Genomic DNA, 19,349 nt, shown 5'->3' with positions numbered 1-19,349 from the left:
AGGCAGCCAGTACATGCTGGAACCTGGGGATGATAGCAGTGGGATTACAGCCTCCATATGCCATGCTACAACCCCCACCCCCCTTACACATCCATGCTATCACACACACACTCACACTCATTCACAAACATTTAAATACTCATTCATTCCCTTAATCACACACACTTCACACATACTCAAAAACCCTCCCCCACCCCCTCACCTGAACTGCAGATCTCCCACTCGCAGACTTCTGCAGGGGACCGGCTGTAGCAACTTCTCTGGCCCCGCCCTCAGAGGAGGGAGGGGGGAGATAGAGTTCTGTGAGGACGCTGCAAGCTTCCTGCCCTGCTTCTAACAGAAGAGACGCTGCTCGCGACCGGTAAGCAGCATGGCGCCAGCATTTTTTTGGGGTCTGATTAGAAGACGACCCCGATTATAAGACGAGGGGTATTTTTCAGAGCATTTGCTCTGGAAAAAACCTCGTCTTATAATCGAGCAAATACGGTAGTTTGGAACAAAAAAGGCAAATGCAAAACTGTGTCACAATTGATAAACTATATGTATTGGCAGGGCCGGCCCAAGGCAAAATGCCTGGTTAGAGGAGGATACTGTAATCCAGGGGTGTCCAACCTGCGGCCTTCCAGCTGCTGCAGGACTACACCTCTCATAATGCTCTTTCAGCTAAGGAGCTGGCAGAAGAGTATGGAAGATGTAGTCCTGCAGCAGCTGGAGGGCCGCAGGTTAGACACCCTTGATGTAATCTTTAGTTCAAACAGTCTCTGCTGTATATACCTGGGAACTCTCCAGTTGAAGTGTGGCTTCTCTGAGTCACCATATGGAAACATATGGAGGCATTGTAGCACACTCCCCATCCACCTCCCCTCTAGCAATGAAGTTTTCCTGCATGTCCGGCTAGACCCGCACACATCAGTGGGATCATTTACCCCACCCCACAAAGGGATGGTTCTGGGTAGCTCAAGTTCCCAGGTATGCTGCTGTGGCATCTTCCTGGAACCCGCTCTTATGATGCCTTTGGCTCATTGATTACCCTATGAAAGAAGTCTGGTTTTACTCTCCCCACTTGGATTTAGTGATGTCCGGATCATGAACGAATCGTTCTTTTGATACGATTCTTTTCAGTGATCCGGATGAATCGGTTCAGTTGAATGAACGATTAATTTGTAACAGTTAAGTCTGTGAATCATGCAGTTGTAACCTGATCCTAGAGTGAGTCATCTGCACAGCATTCAGACACAGACTCTGGGATCAGGTTACAGGTTACAGCTCATTGATTCACAGAGGACCATGACTCATACATTCAGAGAGTCATTCAATGATTCGAATCTTACAGAGATTCGAATCTTTCAGAGAATCTCACTGACACAATAATGTTATAAATACATTAATAAAACAGAAATAAGCCACAGCATTTAAAGCTTTATAACATAAGCCATACACGCTCAGAATGTGTCTATAGAATGCTGGCCGTGGAATATGTGGAAGGAAATTCACGCAGTTTGCAACAATTTTTTCCCGGTAACCCCGAACGACGATTCATGGTACAACTCCTGCCCTCAGTAAATACGATATGCCCTTCCTGCCTTTTACAAAGAGCCAACGTACTTGTCCGATACAATAGCTGCCATTGCATTGCTTTTTCTGTCTTTTGTGTGACAATATCAGTTATAAAAAAAATCTAAAGCCAAAACAGCCTAAACAAACCTTAAACAACAGCCAGAGACATGCATGAAAACACCAATCTAACCTTTAAAACGAGATATTTCAGTCTCCAGGGAGACTGTCAAAAATTGCCATTGCTGACTATATTTCAAGTCATCACGGCGGGGTATTGGGAAAAGTTTTCAATTAGCAATAATCACGCCTCGGATAAACCTCATTGGCTATGATACTGCCACTGCGCAAAGCTAACGAATACATGGCCGAACGAGGATCAACCTCCAGTCAACCTTCATTCTTATTGTGGCGAGACAAATGCGCTATGCATTGTGGGAATATATTAGCTAATTAGAATATGACGGTTGAACCCACCTCTAACTGTTCCCATGAGAACACTTCCCAGACGCCTATTGCCTGTGTCTGGAGGCACCGGTAGTTCAATTGCCTTTCAGAGCGTGTGATATTTGACGGGGCAAAGCGATGCAAACTATGCTGTGACTCACAAACAACTGTCTATTAAGTGAATAATCACACATTGTGGGAATCACGCCCTGTAACCAGCTGTATCCATGACTACACCTCCCGTGTGCTTATGATATAGGAGAAAACAGAGGTAGGTGATGAGGGAAAAAAATGGCTTCCGTACCGGTGTATCAGCAATAGTGGTTGGAGGCATGCGTGTGTACCTGCAAGGCCTTAAAAAAGATGGTTAAGCTGCCAAAAAAAGAGAAGTAATGATGTATCCATCTCGGATTAATTAAGGGAAGTAAATAAAGACTCGGGGATATGGGTCTCACCTGTTGAGTGCAAAACCAAGTGAAGCTACAAGATGTTGGAATCAACCACGCCTGGTGAGTAAAAGGTTAAAGTGCAGGACCACGGAGAAAGATTGGTCGGTATGAGTGCCCGGCTAGCTCAGTCGGTAGAGCATGAGACTCTTAATCTCAGGGTCGTGGGTTCGAGCCCCACGTTGGGCGGCTGACTTTTACATAGTTCACTTTGTGTTTTAAAAGATAGTATATAACTCTTTTACTAGCTTCATGAATCAAAATTCTTTATTTGCACTGGTATTGCTCTACAACACAAGGGGGAGGTAACATAGTTCCTATACGTACACATTCCCTCCACTTATATCACCTCTGGGCCAGCTTGGAAACTTGAGATGAACTGAGAAGGTATAAATCTAACGATGGAAAATTGGTCTAGAGTGCTTACTATGGGCCACAATCTAATTTTGTATGGGCCAAGATCTAAAGTTGCCATCTTTCCTTGCTGGAGCCCTGCAGACAGAAAAAAACATGACTAGATTGTAAGCTGACAAGAGTAGGGGCCTCTTGTCCTTTGCACCTGTTAGTTGTCGTATGTGTTTCTAAATTGCTCTAGGTTTTCTGTTATCTTTTTGTTTTTATCTGTTTGATGTAAATAATCCTTTTAATTAGTTCATGAATGAGTAAGTGTTTGGGGTAGAAATGGGACAGGGAGGCTGTGTAGGGTGGCAGATGTGGCACAAGCAGGCTGCTTCATTGGCAGAGGTGGCACTGGCAGGCAGCTTTAGGGGGAGAGATGGTACATGCAGACTGCTAAAGGGCCAGAAGAGTAACTGACAGACTGTTTAGGGGCAGTAGTGGCACAGGCAGGCTAGCTTATGTGCAGCAGTGGCACAAGCAGGCTCCTAAAGGCTGTTTTAGAGGTAATGGAGGCCAAGCATGCTGGTTCAGGGGCGGAGGTGGCACAGGCAGGCTCCTAGAGTGGCAGCAGTGACACAGGCAGGCTGTTGTAGGGGCAGCATGGCATAGGCAGGCTGTTTTAGGGGCAGATGTCTACTACATCAGTGTCTAGTTTAGTGATAGGGGTTATGCTGCACTAACATCAATGTCTGGCTTAGTGTAAAGTGATAAGGGTTATGCTGCACTACTGTTAATGTCTGGCTCAGTGTATAGTGATGGGAATTATGTTGTACCACCATCAATGTCTGGCTCAGTATATAGTGATGGGAGTTATGCTGTGCCCAGAGGCGTATATAGGGTATGGCAGCCATGGCACGTGCCATGGGCGCCATCTCATTTTTTTTTTATGCGGAGGAGAGAGAGGGGCGCCTAGCAACCACTCGGCGCCCCTCATTCTCCTCCACGAGCCCTCTACCCCCGTCCCGGTGCCGGCATTTCATGCAGAGCGCCGCAATATGCCGGCATATTGCGGCGCTCTGCATGAAATGCCGGCACCAGCGAGCGGCTTTTAAACACTGATGCGGAGGAGAGAGAGGGGCGCCTAGCAACCGCTCGGCGCCCTTCGTTCTCCCCCGCATCAAAAAAAAAAAAGACAGCGTTTAAAAGCCGCTCGCTGGTGCCCGCTGCTTCACTGCTGGGCGCCGAAATATGACGTCATATTACGGCGCTCAGCAGTGAAGCAGCGGGCACCAACGAGCGGTGCAGGAAGACAGCAGCATCGTGCTCCCGTCGCTGGACTTCAAGGTGAGAGGAGGGGGGGTAGAAAGTGATAAGGGAGGGAGGGGGTTAAAAAGTGATGAGGGAGGGAGGGGGTTAAAAAGTGATGAGGGAGGGAGGGGGTTAAAAAGTGATAAGGGAGGGAGGGGGTTAAAAAGTGATAAGGGAGGGAGGCAGGGAGGGGGTTAAAAAGTGATAAGGGAGGGGTTAGAAAGTGATAGGGGAGGGAGAGGGGGTAGATATACGTAAAGAGTGTGCATTAATGTGTGGATGCATTGAGTGAATGAGAGAGAGCATGAGTTAATATGTGAATGTATTGTCTGAATGAGGGAGAGCATGAGTTAATGTGTGGATGAGTTGTCTGAATGAGGGAGAGCATGGGTTAATATGTGAATGTATTGTCTGAATGAGGGAGAGCATGAGTTAATGTGTGGATGAATTGTCTGAATGAGGGAGAGCATGAGTTAATGTGTTGATGCATTGAGTGAATGAGGGAGAGCATGAGTTAATGTGTGGATGAATTGTGTGAATGAGGGAGAGCATGAGTTAATGTGTGGATGCATTGAGTGAATGAGGGAGTGCATGAGTTAATGTGTGGATGAGTTGTCTGAATTAAAGTGTGAATTAGTGAGTGACTGTAAAAGTGTTTGTGTATCATAGATGTATAATTGTGGAAGGGCAAAGATGGCACTAGCAGGAGGTTTGAGCCTTGGGGACCAAGATGGCACAGGCAGGGTGTATATGGGACAAAGATGGCACTGGCCGGACAAAGTTGACTTGTGCTGGGCTATTTGGGGACAAAGATTGCAAATCTTATGTGTGTAATCTGGGTGCTGACCAGGTTCTATGTGGGCAGTGTGGATGCCAGGGCTGGCTTTGGGGTGTGCAACCTGTGATCTATGCCTGTAATTTAGGGGGTTTTAAATGCCGTGTTTTTATGTGAATTCCAATTGATCTTTACCTGCAAAGCTGGGTTTTTGTGTTATTCTGTAGATCCATATCTGCTATGCTATGTTTCCATACATTATTTATGTGTACCTGCAAATACAGGGTTAATATGTCTTATTCAGTTGATCTATACCTGCGATGCTACGTTTCATATATTATTATTGTATACCTGCATACAGACTTGTATGTCTGATTCTGTTTATTTGATATATACCTTCAGTGCTGAGATCACAAGTGAATTTTAATTGATCTGGGTTTGTGTGTTGATCTATACCCGCTATCGGCAGCAGGGACTAATTATATATATATATATATATATATATATATATATATATATATATATATATATATATATATATATATATATATATATATATATATATATATATATATATATAGGCAGCAGGGGCTAGTAAATGGGTTTTAGATATTTGGACAGGGGCGCAATTTCAGTGCTTGCCATAGGCGCTATTTTCAGTAGATACGCCTCTGGCTGTACAATATCTGTTCAGTAAATGTTATTTATTTAAACGTATGCAATTTAATTTAATTTATTTATATGTTATTAATGTATTTTTTCGGATTTTTAGTTTTTTTCCAGTTTACATACAGTTTACAAATTTGTGAAATAAATATTCTTTTATAAATAAATTATTTTTTTATGTGTGTGTGGGGGGGTGCCACATACAGGATCCGCCCCAGGTGCCAAATACTCTAGTTACGCCCCTGCCGGGAAGATAAAGATGTGTGAATGAATGATTACTTTTCCAAAAGCTGATTGACGTTTGCTATTCACAAGAAGCCTTGCCGGGTATGTTAACAATAGATACAGCCCTTTTTAGTACACCAGTACTAAAGAAATTAAAATGTATAGTTATGCTTCAGGGTTTATTCAGTGGTGGCCGCACACTGCAGGCCACTGGACCATAGTGGCAGATTGAGTAAGTATGAAACGCGTGCCTTGAAAAAATAAACACGCAATCCGGATTTTTTGAACTGCAGCTGTGGGTTAGTGGCTGCAGCCGAGGTTAGTGGCTCCGCTGTGAAGAAAAACAAAAAAGTGGCAGGTGCCATAAGCATACTTGGGAACTCTCCAGGTTTGGCCCTTAGAACTACTGGAGAAGAGCCTCTTCTCAGGTTCAACACTCCGAGTCTTGGCACCCATTTCCAGTGGGTAGTCCTGGCTGCATCCTGCAAAGGTAGGCTGCGGGTAGCTATAGCCCAAAAGTTCCCAGGTATAGCCATAAGGCCATGGTGGACACCAGCTCCCCTTCTTCGGCGGTCACACTCCACAAGGGATATGCGACCCCTTCCTTCCCTCCCTCCCCCGCCAGAATGGTTGGGACCACTGGAATCATCGATAGAGGTGGGGCGGCTGAAAAAAAGAGCTACGTAACTCCCCTCCTCACCAAGAAAACAAGGAGCTTTTCAGGGGGCCCAGCTACTCTATGGCTTTTTCAATGTCTCAAATTGTCTCTCTGTGCTACATCCAAATGTCTGTATTAATAAAGTCAAAATCTAAACCCAGATGCCCTGTGCATAAAACCGTACAATCATGCCGAAAAAAAAAAATATATACAAAGTGCTCCCCAAAGAAGCCCCAGCCTTTTAGAAAAACGATATGTGGTTAAACCCCACATAAGACCAATAGCGCACAGCACCCAATCTTGAACCAAAGACGGGTCATTTTTGCCATCTCTGAGCTTCATTCTATCCCAGCCTTAAGGCCAGAGGTCCAAGCTTACCCTCTCTCACAGGCAGGGCCAGCGCCACCTGACAGGCGGCCGCCGGCACCCGTGGTCACTTGATGGGCGTTAGGCAGCCGCGCAGGCAGTGCAGGCTGCAGCCGCATCTCGCGGTCACTTGATGCGAGGCAGGCAGCCGCGTAGGCTGCAGCCGCGAGCCGAGGTCATTCAGTAAGTGACAAAAAGGGGCTTGTGGGGGTGGAGCCAGGGGGCGGCAAAATTATGTTTCTCTTAGGGTGCCAAAAATACTTGCACCAGCCCTGCTTATACGTACTCAAAATTTTGAATTATTTTACAATAATCCAAATGCTGCAAACAATCATCACAGTCAAAGCAGATCACCCATACAAAATTATGTTTAAACTGGATTATCATGGAAAGATAAAGTGTTGCGCAGAAAAAAGAAAATGTAAATATAAAGTGCCAATTGATTAATATCTCCGGCAATCGTATTTCCCCGGAGAATCTTCCCCCCGTTTCTCCGGGGAAATACGATTGCCGGAGCCCATTACCGCGAATAAGCCAGAGCAAGCTGATTTGCTCAAATTCATGTGAGTGCGATACTACTCAGGGGAACACCTGATATATATATATATATATATATATATATATATATATATTCAAATATAGAAAGCACTATGATCTTTGTTTATTCTTTATTTTTTACATGGTGATATGCCCTTGTGACACAACGATTGGATGTTCAATATAACAAATTGCAAGAAACGTAAGTATTTATTTTGTGTGGTACACACCTTGTATTGTTTTTGGTGATATTAATTAATTGGCACTTTATATTTAAATTTTCGTTTTTCTGCGCAACACTTTATCTTTCCATTATTGTTTGGGGTATAGGGGGTTGTACCTATAGTGTTTGCAGCACTGTTTATAACACTTTGTACTATATATTTTTGCACTGATATTAATTTGTATATTTAGCGCCTAATCATCACTTTTATCATTTTTAAACTGGATTATCAACAGATAATCCTGTAGATTGTAAAATTGTTTGAACAAGGCCCTCCTCACCGGTGGTTCCTGTAAATCAAATTATTACATTATATACTACTTGTTACTCTTTGTTAGTCGGGCCAATTCTAGTATTTTGATGTGGCTTGACAAGGACTCCTGGTAATTTAAAACGTTGCCAGCTGTGTTGTAACACCTTTTTTCACCCTTATTTGAAGTGCTGAGAGTTTATTTGGAGAGTATATTTACATTTAAATGACAATCCTATATACAGTTCACTGGGGAACCTTGGTATTTTCATGTAGAAGTTTTTAAAACATGTAAAACTGCTGAGTGCAAAACAAAGTAAAGCTCCAAGTTGTTGGAATTGACCACGCCTGGTGAGTCAAAGGTTAATTTGTGGGAGCATGTAAAAGTTTGCACTGTAACTGCCCGGCTAGCTCAGTCGGTAGAGCATGAGACTCTTAATCTCAGGGTCGTGGGTTCGAGCCCCACGTTGGGCGGCTTGCTTTTACTTGTTCACTTTGAGTTTAAAAACTATATGAAGTTTATATGGGATTGAAAATATCTATTGAAGGTTGGGACATTGTTATATTCAGGACTAGAAATATGTTAATTCATATATATATATAGTCTTTATGAAATAACATGTTTTTGTTTTATTAAAAAAAGGAAGATTGCATTTTAAATGAAAGTCATCAGTAAGAAATAATTTAATTGCGCTAGCTGCAGTCTTTTTGTCCATTGTTCTTTTGTTTTTAGTTACCTCCCTGAGATTAAGAATTGAGTATATTTAGTAATGAAAAAATACTATGATTTAAAATATTCTTTAAAGAAAAAAAGGGAAGCATGCACCGAACAAGCTTCTAAATAGAGATTTAGGGGACAAGTCAAAGTACGATACTACATTACTTCTAACTCTCAGAGAGTGAGTGGGGGAGCTGTTAAAGTCTGTGGGCAGGACATGTGGAACATGGACAAATGCGGCACACGAGGGAGAACAAAGGCACATAAGACATTCACACAGATAGATATATATAACAATCACAACCCCTGATTATTAAACAGCACTTTTTAACCCAGGGTTGTGACATATATGATCACTTTGGTTTTGTCTTAAGGTGCCATTTAGGGAATGCAATTTAAGCGAGTGGCAGAACCCCTTTCCTGAGTACCTCATTCTCTAGCCATTCTCCCAGGTGTTTGTTCCCGAGCATTGACAGATTGGGTCTGACTTGAACTAGTCCTCTCTGCCTGAAGAGCTATGCAATGAATGAGTAAATATAATTTTTTAATTATGTTAAACATAAACGCCCAAACATAGCAGTCTGTTAGATGTGTTATACATATGGGATATGGTAATAAATATTTCTCAGCATTTGATTATTAATAGATAATCCTCTAGATTGTAAAGTCGTTTGAGCAGGGCCCTCCTTACCTGTTGTTTCTGTAAGTCAAATTGTTATGTTATATATTACTTGTTAGTCGAGCCAATATCTCCACCTGTGTTGCAATGAACACCTCCTTTTCACCTTTATTTGAAGTGCTGAGCATTTATTTGGAGAATATACTTACATTTAAGTGACACTCCAATATACAGCTTACCTTTTCACTAGGGAAACCTCTATATTTTTTTATGTAAAAGATGAGTGCTTGTCTTTGCCTGGCTAGCTCAGTTGGTAGAGCATGAGACTCTTAATCTTGGGTTTGTGGGTTTGAGCCCTGTGTTACATTGTTCCCTTTTAAAAAAAAAAAAAGCTAATGTGACTCTTGCTAGCGTCATGAAATGTAAATAAATTATATTTAGTGAATGCAATTTAAGCAAGTGTCAGAACCCCTTTGCTGAGTACTTCATAGTCTGTGTTTTTTTACCATCAGATTTCAGAGACTGAAGCATTAAAGAGTTGTCACTTCCTGTTAAATGCAGCCTAAAACCACACATACTTTACCAATCCTAGTGTTTGTGTCCGAACATTGAGATATTGGGTCTGATTTGAACTAGTTCTCTCTGTTTGGAGAGCTATGTAATGGACGAGTAAATCCATTTATATATAATAACGTTAAAAAGACTGCCGCCCGAACAGGGACTTGAACCCTGGACCCTCAGATTAAAAGTCTGATGCTCTACCGACTGAGCTATCCGAGCTTCAGTGGGATTATGGGAAGTCAATCACTCATTGGTAAATGAATTTGTACAGCTCAATAATTTTATGCCCAATCATAAAATTTCACTAATACCAGACTAGACTGTAACACAAAAAAACAGATATACAATAGGATTTCCATTATAATTTTTACAATAAACCAAATGTTGCAAACAATCATGGTGAAAGCAGGTAATATAGATGAAACGCGGTAGTTAGGTGACCCAGATCATTCCCCAGTAGGACTTCCGCGGGTAGGTTCTTCATGACACCTACTACTACTTCGCGAGGGCCGCTTCCCCAATCTAAATGCACCCAGGCAGTAGGGATTCAGAGTACCTTTCCTCCCGTCACCCGTACATCAACTGAGTGGCGGGTCTGCTCGGTCGCGGCGACCATCTGCGGGTGTACCAATGTAATGGTAGCCCCAATGTCCCGTAGTACTTGAGTGGGGCGACTGTTAAGCCATACGTGGGCGCCCGTTCTTTATTTCTCTGGAGCTCTGTGATGCGAAACTGGGTGCCCTTGCTGACTTTCTGGGCGATGAGCGCCTGTGACGGTTCCGATCCCAGGAGGCCGATACACCGGATTTCTCACTGGAGCTCTGAAGTTTCAGTGCCCTCCGACGAGGCAAGGCTGTTCCGGTCTCCCTCCATTAGCTCCGCGATCAGGGTAGCCTTTGACTTGTTGCTGGCCGTCTGCCCACGGGCTTCCAAAAAGTCTTTCAGTGTCTGTCTCTTCAAGCCCTTGTAACGTTGCTCCATTCACTGGAACATAGTCCCCGTGGTGGTTTGGATGTCCCGGTGCTGAGGAAGCATCCCACCGCTGCCACCAGATGTGACTGGCCTTGGGTTCCCCCGGCTGGGTACACCAGTCGATTCTTTGTTGCTTCCTCCCGGAACCACAAGAGTTAACCACTTCCAGCGCTAGACTATACTAGCGGGGAAGGAACCAGGAACTGGCTTGGATTCTTTGATGAAATAGCACCGTAGCTCGCTGAAGCGTAGCCAGATCCGGTGCTGTAACTGTCCTGAGAAGGACAGTGAGTGATCCAGTGAGCCCCTGAAGCATTAGACAAGACTAATGTCCAGGGAAGTAACATACTTTATTGGGAAACACACAGGCTTATATACAGGTTAGGTGATAAAAAGGTCATAAATCAGGACACATCTTCCTGCCCTGCCCAGACAGTCCGGCGCCACACTTAGGCCACCGAGCCCTGCAATGTACATATACTTTGGTCATCGTTCTCGGGTGATCCCGAAGGAGCCGCGGCGATCTCAGGGGTGCTGAGGGGGTGTTTGGGGTCTAGGAACATCTGGTTCAAAAAGCGCCGTGATCGGTCGAAGGGGCACTGAGAGACAACAGTTCAAAGTTTCCCCGGGACGAACAGCGAGATAGCCGGCCCACGTTCGGCGGCCACGCCGGTCGTTTTCCGCACGTACGGAAGTCCCAGTGACCAGGCATCCATAGGAGAAGCGTTCCTTCTCCGTACCCCACCCCCCGTGGTTTAATAGCAGGAAAATGGTGCAGTAGGGGAGCTGTTAAAGTCTGTGGGCAGGACATGTGGAACATGGACAGGGGCAGCACACAAGGGAGAACAAAGGCACATAAGACATTCACACAGATGGATATATATATAACAATCACAACCCCTGATTATGTTTAACCCCTTAAGGACAATAGGGGTTTTTACTCGTAGTATATTGTGGGACAATGGCTATTTTAACATTTTTCGGTGTTGCTGTTTAGCTGTGATTTTCTTCTTTCTCATTTTGTGCTCCCACACATATTATATATTGTTTTTTTCAGGACAAACAGGGCTTTCTTTAGATACCATTAATTTTATCATATCATCTAATTTACTATAGAAAAAATGATAAAATATGGGGATTTTTTGTTAAAAAATTACTTTTTCTCACTTTTTAAACAAAAAACTTTTACTCATCTGCAAAAACGAATGAAAAAACCTGCTAAATATATTCTACTATTTGTCCTGAGTTTAGAAATACCCAATGTTTTTATGTTTTTTTGCTTTTTTCTGCACGTTATGGGGCAATAAGTACAGGTAGCGTTTTGCTATTTCAAAACCTTTTTTTCCAAATCTGGTAATTCTTCCCCCCATGTGCCATTTCGGGTATCTTTGAAGCCGGCCAATGCAATTTACCCCATCAACTCATATATTTTTAAAAACTAGACACCCCAAGGTATTTCACATGCTGGTAATTTAACCCTTTCCATGCACTAATTTTACCACCAGCCTTTGTGAAACTTTATGGTAGTACATTTTTTTGTATTTTTTTCACACACGTTGTACTTCAGGTATAAATGTACCGCTCCTGGTATATGTCAGTGTCAAACACCCCCCCAATATGTGTTCAGTAACATCTCCTGAGCGCAGTGATACCCCACATGCATGGGTTTGTTGGGTTATTTGGGAGGTAAAAGGCCGCCTTTGTGAGGTGTGTATTTTTTGGCCATTTAGACATCTGATCCTACTGCCCCCATGTCCCATATTTGGGACATCTTTGAACCCGGCCAATTCAGTTTATCCCATCCACTCATGCATTTTTTAATACGAGACACCCTATGGGCATTTGTAATGCCAATATTTTAACTCTTTCCATGCTGGAATTTTTGTAAAGATTAAGAATTTTAGGACTTGCTTATTAATTTATTATTTTTTTTTGGTGACAGTGGGGATTTTTATATGTTACCATATTATTTTTATTTTTTTTTAAACATTTTTGTAATTTTTTTTTTTAAATTTTTTTTTATTTTTTTTTACTAATCACTCATTAGTGAGCTGGGCTCCATTGACCTTGCATGGTTGGATGCAGTACCTGCATTCAACCTGCAGGAGGAGCTCGAGAGTTCACATATTTATTGTTCATGCCATCCTGTGAATGACGGCAACGTCATTTACAGGATGGCACTTGTGGTTGCTCTTCGGAGCAATCACAAGGTGATCGGGGTAGGGGGGTAGTGTTACTGACATGCCTCGATATCGAGGCATGTCAGTAACACCATTTATGCTTAGGAAGCGATTCAGATCGCTTCCTAAGCTGTTTTAGCCGGGCGCCGCCGCGATCTTTGATGATCGGTGCGGCGGCGGCCATTTTTCTTCCGGGGAGGGCTGCCGAGGGCTGCCCTCCCCGGATCCACGGTCAGCCTCACTTGTGAGGCTTCCGTGGATGCTGCAAAGCCGCCGATCGCGGCGAAAACGCCGCGATCGCGGCGATGCAGCTATTTAACGGCAGCCCGTACATGTACGGGCATTGTCGTTAACCCGTTGCACGGCAACCCCGTACATGTACGGGGATTGTCGTTAAGGGGTTAACATGATGATGCCCAAACATAGCAGTCTGTACGTTAGATGTTTTATACATATGGGATATGGTAATAACTATTTCTCAGCATTTGATTATTAAATAGGGTAATCCTCTAGATTGTCAAGTCGTTTGAGCAGGGCCCTCCTCACTTGTTGTTTCTGTAAGTCAAATTGTTATGTTATATACTACTTGTTAGTCGATCCAACATCCCCACCTGTGTTGCAATGAAAACCTCCTTTTCACCTTTATCTGAAGTGCTGAGCATTTATTTGGATAATATACTTACATTTAAGTGACACTCCAAAACACAGCTTACCTTTTCCGGCTAGCTCAGTCGGTAGAGCATGAGACTCTTAATCTCAGGATCATGGGTTTGAGCCACACGTTAGGTAGCTACCTTTTACATTGTTCCCTTTTTTAAAAAAAAAAAAAAAGCTAATGTAACGCTTGCTAGCGTCATGAAATGTAAATAAATTATACTTAGTGAATGCAATTTAAGCAAGTGTCAGAAACCCTTTGCTGAGTACCTCATGTCATGATTAACTCATATAATGTAGTGGATGCATGGAAGGGTAACCCAGCAGAGGTGGTTAGTTTCTTTGTTTAAGCATTCAATGAGTTAATATGAGGTTGACTTAAATGTCTTTCTTTGTGCATGCCCTCTGTATCTGTTCTGGCAAGAGGTGTCATCTTCCCAAAGGACCCCTGTGGTGATTCATGGCCTAACAGATAAGGACCCTGAGTTATAGGAATTCCATTCCTATCTTAAGTGGAGGGGTTTTACATCACCTTTACCCCACCATAACTTATTGGCACATCAAAGATGGGAACCAATTCTTGGAAAAGGTGTCATATAATTGGTCATGTGGTCAGAGGGGTGTTTTTCTTGAAACAGAGTGTGATTTAGGGACAATGCAGCGACCGAAAAGCAGAACTCCATGATATACTTTGATCGGAACAACATCATAAGAAACCATCTGGACTTAAGGAGTTCCCACAGGCCTACTTATTGGAGAAACTCGTGAGTGAGGGTCTTGTGTTTAAGTCCTATTGTTTTTAAGAACTGTTTGTTGTTTTATTTTTCTTTTGTATGTCTTGTTTTTTTGTAATTGTGGCACTGTGTAATCTTTGTTCTTTTGTTATTAAAATATTCATAATCCAAGTCTGTCTTTGGGCTCTAGTATTGACATCCACAAACCCTAAGAGAGGATAACACGTTACCATATTGTTATTAAGTTCTACATGATATATATATATATATATATATATATATATATATATATATATATATATATATATATATATGTTGTTTGCAGGTGTGGGTTGATATATACACTGCTCAAAATAATAAAGGGAACACTAAGATTACACATCCTAGATCTGAATGAATGAACTAATCGTATGACATACTTCCGTCTTTACATAGTGGAATGTGCTGACAACAAAATCACACAAAAATTCTCAATGGAAGTCTGGATTCCCCATGGAGGTCTGGATATGGAGTCACACTCAAAATCAAAACGGAAAACCACACTACAGGCTCATCCAACTTTGATGTAATGTCCTTAAAACAAGTCACAATGAGGCTCAGTAGTGTGTGTGTGGCCTCCACGTGCCCGTATGACCTCCCTACAACGCCTGGGCATGCCCCTGATGAGGTTGCGGATGGTCTCCTGAGGGATGTCCTCCCAGACCTGGACTAAAGCATCCGCCAACTCCTATACAGTCTGTGGTGCAACGTGGCGTTGGTGGATGGAGCGAGACATGATGTCCCAGATGTGCTCAATCGGATTCAGGTCTGGGGAATGGGCGGGCCAGTCCATAGCATCAATGCCTTCCTCTTGCAGGAACTGCTGGAAACTCTCTGGAAATGCCAAACGTCCTGCACGGTGTTGGGCTGTAAGCACAACCCCCACCTGTGGACGTCGGGCCCTCATACCACCCTCATGGAGTCTGTTTCTGACTGTTTGAGTGGACACATGCACATTTGTGGCCTGCTGTACGCTGACAGACACAGCAAACCTTCTTGCCACAGCTCGCATGTGCCATCCTGGATGAGCTGCACTACCTGAGCCACTTGTGTGGGTTGAAGACTCCGTCTCATGCTACCACTAGAGTGAAAGCACCGCCAGCATTCAAAAGTAACCAAAACATCAACCAGGAAGCATAGGAACTGAGAAGTGGTCTGTGGTCACCACCTGCAGAACCACTCCTTTATTGGGGGTGTCTTGCTAATTGCCTATAATTTCTACCTGTTGTCTGTTCCATTTGCACAACAGCATGTGAAATTGATTGTCCATCAGTGTTGCTTCCTGAGTGGACAGTGTGATTTCACAGAAGTGTGATTGACTTCGAGTTACATTGTGTTGTTTAAGTGTTCCCTTTATTTTTTTGAGCAGTGTATATGTATATATAGAGAGAGAGATAGATAAATGTTCTAATTCGGATTTCTCACGAATCCGGTATCAAAATCGTGAGTGGTAGCAGACTACTTGGGGGGATACAGGCAGGATTTGGGGGTTAATTTGGTATGACTGATGCCTTGCTAAGGGGTTAAGTTAGTAAATCCAGAGGCCTGGTGCTATTAACCCCTTCATGCCCACGCCCTCCACCAGGCCCGGACTGGGGCAAAAAATAGGCCTGGGCATTTATTGTTAAAGTCCACCCTTCATGTACTATCTTTGCATTTCCCCAAATCACTTAAACATTCATGATAGACACAAACACTCACTCATTCACACAAATCATTAACACATATTCATTAATGCAGTCTCACAAATCATTCAAGCAATTCATCCATGAATTCATTAATTCTCATACATATTCACACAATTCATCCACACATTTATTCATTCTCGTATGCATTCACACTACCCCCTCTCCCCATCTACCCCTCCCCTTCTTACTATGTTCCCCCTTATCACTATGTACCCCCTTCCCCACTTCTCAATATGTATCCCCTCTCACCCTTTGTCACTATCTAACCCCTCTGTCCCTTCTCACTGCACCCCCTTCCCTCACCCTACTTACCTTGTTGCCGGAGTAAGCAGCAACTGCGACCGGGTCCGCCACTCTAGGAGGCCGGGCAGCCCCCACCAGGGCCGGCCTTAGGGGTGTGCGGCCGCACAGGGTTTAAATTAAAACATCGGGGTTTTTTTGTTTTTTTTAACTTAAAAAAACTTTATTTAACATGGAGGATGTTAAATAAAGTTATAACCCCCCCCGATGTTTTTATTTAAGCCCTGTGCGGCCGCACACCCCTAAGGCGGGCCCTGGTGGGGGCTGCCCGGCCTCCTAGAGTGGCGGACCCGGTCGCAGTTGCTGCGGGCTTAAGGGGCAGCTGCCCTTTATGTCCTGCGTAATGCGGCCATAGAGGCCGCATAGGCCCAGTCAGTCCGGTCCTGACTGGGCCTATTTTAAGGTAGGTGCCTTGAGCTGCAGCTCCATCAGCCCTGGAGCTGTCAATCCGGCCCTGGGCCGCCGGCCCACCGGGCAAATGCCCGGTGTGCCCGATGGCCAGTTCGGGCCTCCCCTCCACACAGTCACGGCTTGGCAAGTAGTCCTGACCGTGACACCTCATAGTCAATTTTTTTTCACAATCTAATTTCAGAGACTGAAGCATTAAAGAGTTGTCACTTCCTGTCAAATGCGGCCTAAAACCACACATACGTTACCAATCCTAGTCATTCGTCCAGGTGTTTGTGTCCGAACATTGAGATATTGGGTCTGATTTGAACTAGTTCTCTGTTTGGAGAGCTATGCAATGGACAAGTAAATCCGTTTATATATAATAATGTTAAAAAGACTGCCGCCCGAACAGGGACTTGAACCCTGGACCCTCAGATTAAAAGTCTGATGCTCTACCGACTGAGCTATCCGGGCTTCAGTGTGGCTATGGGAAGTCAATTTCTCATTGGTAAATGAACTTGTACAGCTCAATAATTTTATGCCCAATCATAAAATTTCACTAATACCACACTAGACTGTAACACTAAAAAACAGATATACAATAGGATTTCCATTATAATTTTTACAATAAATCAAATGTTGCAAACAGATAATATAGGTAGATTTCTAATAAATTCTCGGCTGCACCAAAGTTATATTTAACATGGAGCGGGAGTAAACACTCTCATAAGGACTGGGCAGGGACAAAATAGCAGAGCATGATATTCTCCGCATAATTTTCTGCTTTGTTGAGGAGCTGCCTGAGCTGGGAAATTAAGGCTTTACAATTAAAAAAAAACATATTTTACCACGCAATTTAGCAGTCTCTACATTAGATGCATTATACATAAGGGGTATGGTAATAAATATCTGTCAGCATTTGATTATTAATAGATAACCCTTTAGATTAAGTTATCGGTATTATTATATTGGTTGCGATTGTGTTTTGTCGGCACCACCAGGATTTATATTTCTTTAATTGTTCCTATTACTTTGGATAATTATTTTGCCATCAAAATTCCTATCTATCTTCTATTGGCAATCTAATTTGCCCTGTTGCAATTGATCTATCCATGAATTCCAGAACTGATATTGATTTCTATTCCATGTTGATTGTGATAGGATTCCTTTTTCCATCTGACATTAAAACATGAATTGTGCTTCAACTTTATTCCAAATAATCCCTTCTAGCCTTCTCCAGTTTCTTGCCACCTCCATTTTTATGGCTGTTAATAAGTGGAAAAGAAATCAGAGTTCCCTTTTATTCATAGTAGGGAGATTTAAATGCAACAAATGCAATTAAATAGGATAATCCTCTAGATTGTAAAATCGTTTGAGCAGGACCCTCCTCACCTGTTGTTTCTGTAAATCAAACTGTTATGTTATATACTACTTGTTAGTCGATCCAACATCCCCACCTGTGTTGCAATGAAAACCTCCTTTTCACCTTTATCTTAAGTGCTGAGCATTTATTTGGAGAATATACTTACATTTAAGTGACACTCCAATACACAGCTTACCTTTTCACTAGGGAAACCTCTATATTTTTTATGTAAAAGACATGTGCATGTAGATGCCCGGCTAGCTCAGTCGGTAGAGCATGAGACTCTTAATCTCAGGGTCGTGGGTTCGAGCCCCACGTTGGGCGACTCCCTTTTACATTGTTGCCTTTTTTTTAAAAAAAAGCTAATGTAACTCTTGCTAGCGTCATGAAATGTAAATAAATTATACTTTATACTTTGTGCTTTAACTTTATTCCAAATAATCCCTTCTTGCCTTCTCCAGTTTCTTGCCACCTCAATTTCTATGGCTGTTAATAAGTGGGAAAGAAATCAGAGTTCCTTTTTATTCATAGTATAGAGATTTAAATGCAACAAGGCAAATTCAGGAGTGAGTCTCCACTCTCGGCCAAAAATCGCTTCCAAACGAGCGGATATTTATTTCCAAAATGTGTTAATAGGGGGGGTGCTCCACATCTGCATTCCAGCAATTGGGAATATTGTTTATATGCATCTTTAGCAAACGAAATTTAAATGGAGCGCAGGTACATGTAAAGGGAAAAAATAATAATACAATATAGTGTAGATGGTTTGCTCAATGTGAAGCTTAAGTGATATAATGTTTTTAATATTTTTGTAAAGAGTCTAATAGATTTATTTTTATCCTCTGTTTGTAGTAAGTTGGATAAATAGCTCTTTATCCTCAAGTATTTAAAACATTCTCCAGAGGGAAGGGAGTGTTGTATTTGTAATGCAGCAAAGCCCTTCATATCCTTGTCTTCATATAGATCTGCAATGCTATGAATGCCTGCTTCTCTCCATAACAGTGGCGTCGCTACAGGGGGCAAGGGGGGGCAATTGCCCCCCCCTAGGATATTCCTTGCCCCCCTATTGCCCCCCCGCCGAATTTGGAGCCACCCAGGACAGTCCCCTTGACTGCTAACAACGGCATGGTGCCGTCGCTAGCAGTCCCAGTCGGGTGCTAACGACGGCACCATGCCGTCACTAGCACTATCTTACCTTGATGGAGGTCTGTGGACCCCCATCACCACCTACCCCCGCGATCTGCCCCTCACACTGAAGGGCATCACCGGGGCCACCCGATCCGGCCGGTGACGGCACGCGCAATGACGCGATGACGTCACCGCACAACTTTATTAAT

At 43.1% G+C, this 19,349-nt stretch overlaps 5 non-coding genes across 5 annotated transcripts; 3 read left to right on the top strand and 2 right to left on the bottom strand.

Annotated features, from left to right (window-relative positions):
• Window positions 1–1,768: 1,768 nt before the first annotated feature.
• Window positions 1,769–1,909, bottom strand: LOC128493010 (U4 spliceosomal RNA). The gene has a single exon (XR_008354203.1). It is a non-coding gene; the product is annotated as a U4 spliceosomal RNA (small nuclear RNA).
• A 654-nt stretch (window positions 1,910–2,563) lies between these two features.
• Window positions 2,564–2,636, top strand: TRNAK-CUU (transfer RNA lysine (anticodon CUU)). Its single transcript has one exon. It is a non-coding gene; the product is annotated as a tRNA-Lys (tRNA).
• Window positions 2,637–8,195: 5,559 nt separating this feature from the next.
• On the top strand, window positions 8,196–8,268 carry TRNAK-CUU (transfer RNA lysine (anticodon CUU)). Its single transcript has one exon. It is a non-coding gene; the product is annotated as a tRNA-Lys (tRNA).
• An 8,782-nt stretch (window positions 8,269–17,050) lies between these two features.
• On the bottom strand, window positions 17,051–17,123 carry TRNAK-UUU (transfer RNA lysine (anticodon UUU)). The gene has a single exon. It is a non-coding gene; the product is annotated as a tRNA-Lys (tRNA).
• Window positions 17,124–18,263: 1,140 nt separating this feature from the next.
• On the top strand, window positions 18,264–18,336 carry TRNAK-CUU (transfer RNA lysine (anticodon CUU)). Its single transcript has one exon. It is a non-coding gene; the product is annotated as a tRNA-Lys (tRNA).
• Window positions 18,337–19,349: the final 1,013 nt, after the last annotated feature.

Source organism: Spea bombifrons, chromosome 4 (genome assembly GCF_027358695.1).
Source record: "Spea bombifrons isolate aSpeBom1 chromosome 4, aSpeBom1.2.pri, whole genome shotgun sequence".
In the NCBI taxonomy this organism is placed as follows: domain Eukaryota; kingdom Metazoa; phylum Chordata; class Amphibia; order Anura; family Pelobatidae; genus Spea; species Spea bombifrons.
The sequence above is the reverse complement of the archived record's forward strand: the minus strand, read 5'-3'. Positions and strand labels throughout refer to the sequence as shown.